Here is a 5569-nt window from a genome sequence, read left to right as displayed (position 1 = left end):
GTAATCTATGATGTCTGGTAAATGTCAAAGAAAACCCTGCAGTGTGTTGAATACTGAGATCAGCAGTTATATGTAGTCATTGTTTACTCTCGGCTATACTGTTTTATTTACTTTAACATTTCTTTAAGATTTAACTTAAAACATTAAAATAGGCCAAGTGCAATCCAGGCCTCTTAATTCAGACCTTTTGGAACTTGCTGGGAATACTGCTGAGTATCTGCAATTCTGTCCCAGTGAGAGAAAAAATAAGATCCAAGGAGAGGTCTTACTGCTAGGAAGTTTTAAATGTAATTGTTAAAAACAACTGACACTTTAAGCTATGCATGTAATGTATATTCAAAATTTTTTCTTTTTTTAGCAGTGAGGAAGGAGCTCAGTAGTTGAGTGAGTTGGGAATGGCTTAAATTTTTTCTGAATACCAGAGAAACATGAATTTAAAATTTTGTTATTAACAAATTAACTCACTATCTTAGAAGTGTTATAATTAGAATTTTGCTCACTCAGGAAACGACGGGTGATTTTTGCCCAGTGTATCTTAATTATCATTGTGTGGTACATCATCCCAAAATTTAGCAGCTTAACCACAAACATGTATGGTCACCCACAGTTTCTGAGTCAGGAATCCAGGAGCATCTTAATCTTAGCTGGGTGGTTCTGGTTTGAGGCATCATGTTGCCGTGAAACTCAGCCAGGGCCACATCATTGAAGGCTTGATTAAGGCTGGAGAAGCTACTTCTAAAATGACTCGCTCCACTGGAGGGACTCAGTTTTTCACTATATGGGTGTCTCTCCAAGGCTACCTGGGTGCCAAGTGGTGTCTGGCTACCCTCAGAGCAAGTGATCTACGAGTCAGTAGAAGCCATATTCTTGTATGACCTATCTCCAGAAGCGACATACTATTTATTTCTCCAATATTCTGTTGGTCACACAGACCAACCACTGTACCATCCCGCTACAGAATGGAAAGGGAATACACAAGGATATAATTAGCAGGAGGTGGGGGTCAATGTGGACCTTCTACAACATTATGCTTAGAGAAAATGTTGGGTTTTGTTCACAACCAAGGCAAGGTAGTTGGAAAGCTTCTGTTATCTTACTCTCTGAAAGTTTAGTTTCCTAAGTGAGGGTTAGAAAACACCAATTTACCATTCAGAGTATAAAAGAAATAGGAAGTGGGCTTAAAAGTTCTAGTGGCTGAGTTTGGCCAGGGTGAGGCATACAGTAATTTGTCTCGGTGATAGTGCTTTACTAGCTAGGTGATTTGAACGTTCCTGAGTTGGGTACTGCAGTAGTAAGGAGTGGTGAGCCTGTAAGAATTTTCAGGGAATAAATCGTAGCAGAGGGTCCTGAATTGGATTTCCCCTACAAGGCTATACCATAGGAATTTAGTCCTAGTTTATGATACAACCAAGTAACAGACATGGGAAAAACGGGCTTGAGTCAGGCTTTTAAATATAGGTGTAGTTATCTTGATAGAACATTGAGGAATGTGAGGTCAGAAATTAATCCGTTACTAATAGAAATTAGAAATTCTCAACCTTTCCAGTTTTCGAAAACACTTGATTTCTTAGGTAAAAAAAAAAAAAAAAAAAAAAATGTTTAGAATCAAAGTTTACTCCAGGAATAGTTGGGAGCATGAAGTTATTATGAAGCAGTCACTACTTAAACAGCATAGAATTTATTATTTTTTTTATAATCTCTACACCCAACATGGGACTTGAATTTACAACCCCCAAGATGCAGGAGTTGCATGCCCTACCAAATGAGCCAGCCTGGCACCCTCAGCATAGGATTTAAATCTCGAAGAATTAATGGCCTGTTTTATTAATTTCTAATGAAATCTTAAATCCACCATTTGGGAAGCTACCCTATCAGGAGGGAGTATTCTGCAGTTTGTGAACTTTGATACTTCTGATTCCTGAAACTAATTTACCACAAAGTTCTCTATAAAGATTTGAACGATCTTTTGAATCCTATTTGTCACTAGCAATCTCCTACACTAAAGTATACTAGAACTGTTAGGTACGACATGCAGGTGAAATTTGAATACACAACTTGAAATAATTTGTATATATAACAATAAAATCCAGTAGGGTGAGGGCTGTATTATAGCATCCTCAAAGCAGTGTCACAACTTTCTTTGTTCTCACCATCTTCCTGTGTGAGAAAGTTACCTGCCTTTTGCTGATATAAAAGTTAGAAATTGTTCTACAAATTAATATTGAGCACCTACTATTGTAAGCTCTTAGGAATATGTGAGTAAGCTAGGCAAATAAAGGCTTGCCTCTACTAAAATAATGAGCAGAGCCTCCAAGGATGTTGACTTTATCTTAACTTTGGAAGGAACATGGTGGAGACAAATATTCCCTACACTGACTTGCTTTCTCATAACATTGATTTGAGTAAAAACAAGAAACCTAATTCCCATAGAAGGGCTGAGACTAAAAGTACAAGAGGGAGTGTGAAAGAAGAGAGGAATATGCAACAGAAACCATTGAATTTACTTTGTAGAGGTTCTGCTTGTCCCCCTGGACTCACACTATCCCAGTCTAAACTTCCTTGAGGAAGCTACAATTTAGAAACAACACTAGCTCAAAACTGGCATCTTAGCGGGAGATCATACAGTCAGCCAAATTAGCAATGACCTACACAATTTGACCTTTTGCACCAGAATCCAAAGTGTAAACTTCTGCATCCCTAGGTCTCCATCATTCTGGTTTTTGATCTCTAACAGACTTCTTCCCCTAATGATGGATATTAGGAATGACCACCTATTGGGGACTTTTTATTTATTTGGTTGTGGTTAAAACACTGTTAACTCCTGCAGTTGTAATTACCACAGCTATCCCATACTTACTGGCTTCCCCTTTTCTTGCCAAATACTTATGCCTACGAAGAATTTTCCAGGGTCTTCACTCTAAATCGAAATTCAGCTAATAATATGAAACCTGGGGCAAATTCAGGGCATGATTCCTGGATTGTTGTCAGTCTTTAAAAAAATAAAGTGCTCCTTATAGGGCTAAGTTACACTGCCTTACATGAGATTTGGTCAGGGAGTGTACCCACAATGGGTCAGTCACTAACAATAGAGAAATGAAAATGATGGGCATGGCCCCGTATCCTCATAATCTTTAACAGTCTGGTAGGGAACAAACATTTAGATGCCATGAGATAGTATGTTGGAATGGGAGGTATAATACGTTTTATAGAATCTTGGGGAGAACATTTAAGACAATTTGACTTTGGTTCTCAGTACAAAATGACTATTGTTAATATTGTTCTTTTTACACAGGTTAAAAAAAAGATAATCACTGTAAATGCTATAAAGCTTTGGAATTGAAGAACCTATGATATCTTAGCAACATTCTAATACAGAACCAACTAAGTTTGATAAAATCTAGACACAAGGGGCGCCTGGGTGGCACAGTTGGTTAAGCCTCTGATTGCAACTTGGGTCATGATCTCAGGATTGTGAGATCGAGCCCTGTGTTGGACTCTACACTCAGTGGGGAGTCTGCTTGAGATTCTCTCTCTCCCTCTCCCTCTGCCCCTCCCCCCTGCTCTAAAATAAAAATAAATTTAAAAATATACAGAGGTGCCTGGGTGGCTCAGTCGGTTAAGCGTTGCCTTTGGCTCAGATTGTGATCTCAGGTCCTGGGATCGAGTCCCACATCAGGCTCCCTGCTCAGCGGGGAGCCTGCTTCTCCCTCTCCCTTTGCTTGCTGCTCCCCCAGCTTGTACTCTCTCTCTCTGTCAAATAAATAAATAAACATTAAAAAAATAAATAAAAGCTAAACACAAGTATCAAGAGCATTCTGTCAGCACTCACCAACTGGAAAATGAAAACTCACAAAGGAGGAGTAAATTAGTAAAAACAGTTTATACAAGACATGAAGTTCCTTTGGAACTTCTGAGAGAATGGAAGAGAAGGTAATGTTATATACAACATTCATGGATGTAAAGAGTATAAAGTGCCTCTAAAAACGTCTGCAGAACAGTGAAGTCCAACAATATTCTGGCAGGTGTATCCTCTGAGGAAATTACAGAAATGACAAAGTTTTTAAAAATATGGTCAGATTTACACAGAATTACAAATGTATGTAGTAAAAAAAAGACTGGAAAATAAGACAACTTTATTTAAAGAGCTCATATTTAACAAAAACATTAAGATCTTAATAACTTACAGAAGAAACTCACAAAGGAAATATATGATGGGATAGGGGATTCTAATAAATAGGCAATTTATTAAAAAAAAAAAAAAAAACTATGGCCAGGCCTAACCCTACTTACTTGCAGTGGATTCATTCATTGGATTAACATTTATTCAAAGTTTACCATGTATCAGGCACTGATCAATGCTCCATACAAGTTATCTTATTTAATTCACACAGCAATCTCTGGTAGTAGGAACTTTGAATAGCTTAATTTTATAGCTTCAGAAACAGGCTTAGAGAAAGTAACTTTCTCAAGGTCACAACTAGTTAAGGGACTGAGCTGGGATTAGTGTACATGTTTTGTGACTCCAAAGCCCAAGCCATAACCACTCACTACAGTTGGAGAAATTAATCTTACTGATACAATTACCAAGTTAGGGGAAGCCACTTGTGTAATAATGTTCACAGTGATTAACTGGAAGCAGCCAAAATGCTGAATAAGGGGCGCCTGGGTGGCTCAGTGGGTTAAGCATCTGCCTTGGGCTCAGGTCATGATCCCAGCGTCCTGAGATCCAGCCCTGCATCAGGCTCCCTGCTAAGCAGGGAGTCGGCTTCTCCCTCTCCCTCTGCCACTCTCCCTGCTCATTCTCTCTCACTCTCTCTCAAGTAAATAAAATCTTTAAAAAACAACAAAACAAGGGCGCCTGGGTGGCTCAGTTGGTTAAGCGACTGCCTTCGGCTCAGGTCATGATCCTGGAGTCCCGGGATCGAGTCCTGCACGGGGCTCCCTGCTCAGCGGGGAGTCTCCTTCTCCCTCTGACCCTCCCCCCCTCTCATGCTCACTCTATCTCATTCTCTCTCTCAAATAAATAAATAAAATCTTTAAAAAAAAAACACAACAAAACAAAAACAAAATGCTGAATAATAAGGGAACGTTAAAATATAGTATGTCAATATTACCTAGCTTTGAAAAATAATATGATTAAAGTGGGAAAAGGCAAGATATAAAATTACACACAACAAAGAATAGATGAGACAGAAAACAAGCCAAGATGAAGCTTTAAACCCAAGCACGTCAATCATGACATTGAATGTAAATAGTTTACATGCCAATTAAAAGGCAAAGATTCTTCATACTGGGTATTAAAAAAACAAAACAAAAAAGCTCTCTATAAGAAACCCACTTTATGCGGCGCCTGGGTGGCTCAGTTGTTAAGCGTTTGCCTTCGGCTGGGGTCGTGATCCCAGTATCCTGGGATCGAGCCCCACGTTGGGCTCCCTGCTCGGCGGGAAGCCTGCCTCTCCCTCTCCCACTCCCCCTGCTTGTGTTCCCTCTCTCGCTGTCTCTCTCTGACAAATAAATAAAATCTTTAAAAAAAAAAAAGAAACCCACTTTATAAGGGGTGGCAGAATCG

This window comes from Neomonachus schauinslandi, chromosome 1 (genome assembly GCF_002201575.2).
Source record: "Neomonachus schauinslandi chromosome 1, ASM220157v2, whole genome shotgun sequence".
NCBI lineage: Eukaryota > Metazoa > Chordata > Mammalia > Carnivora > Phocidae > Neomonachus > Neomonachus schauinslandi.
This window is presented reverse-complemented; position numbering follows the sequence as displayed.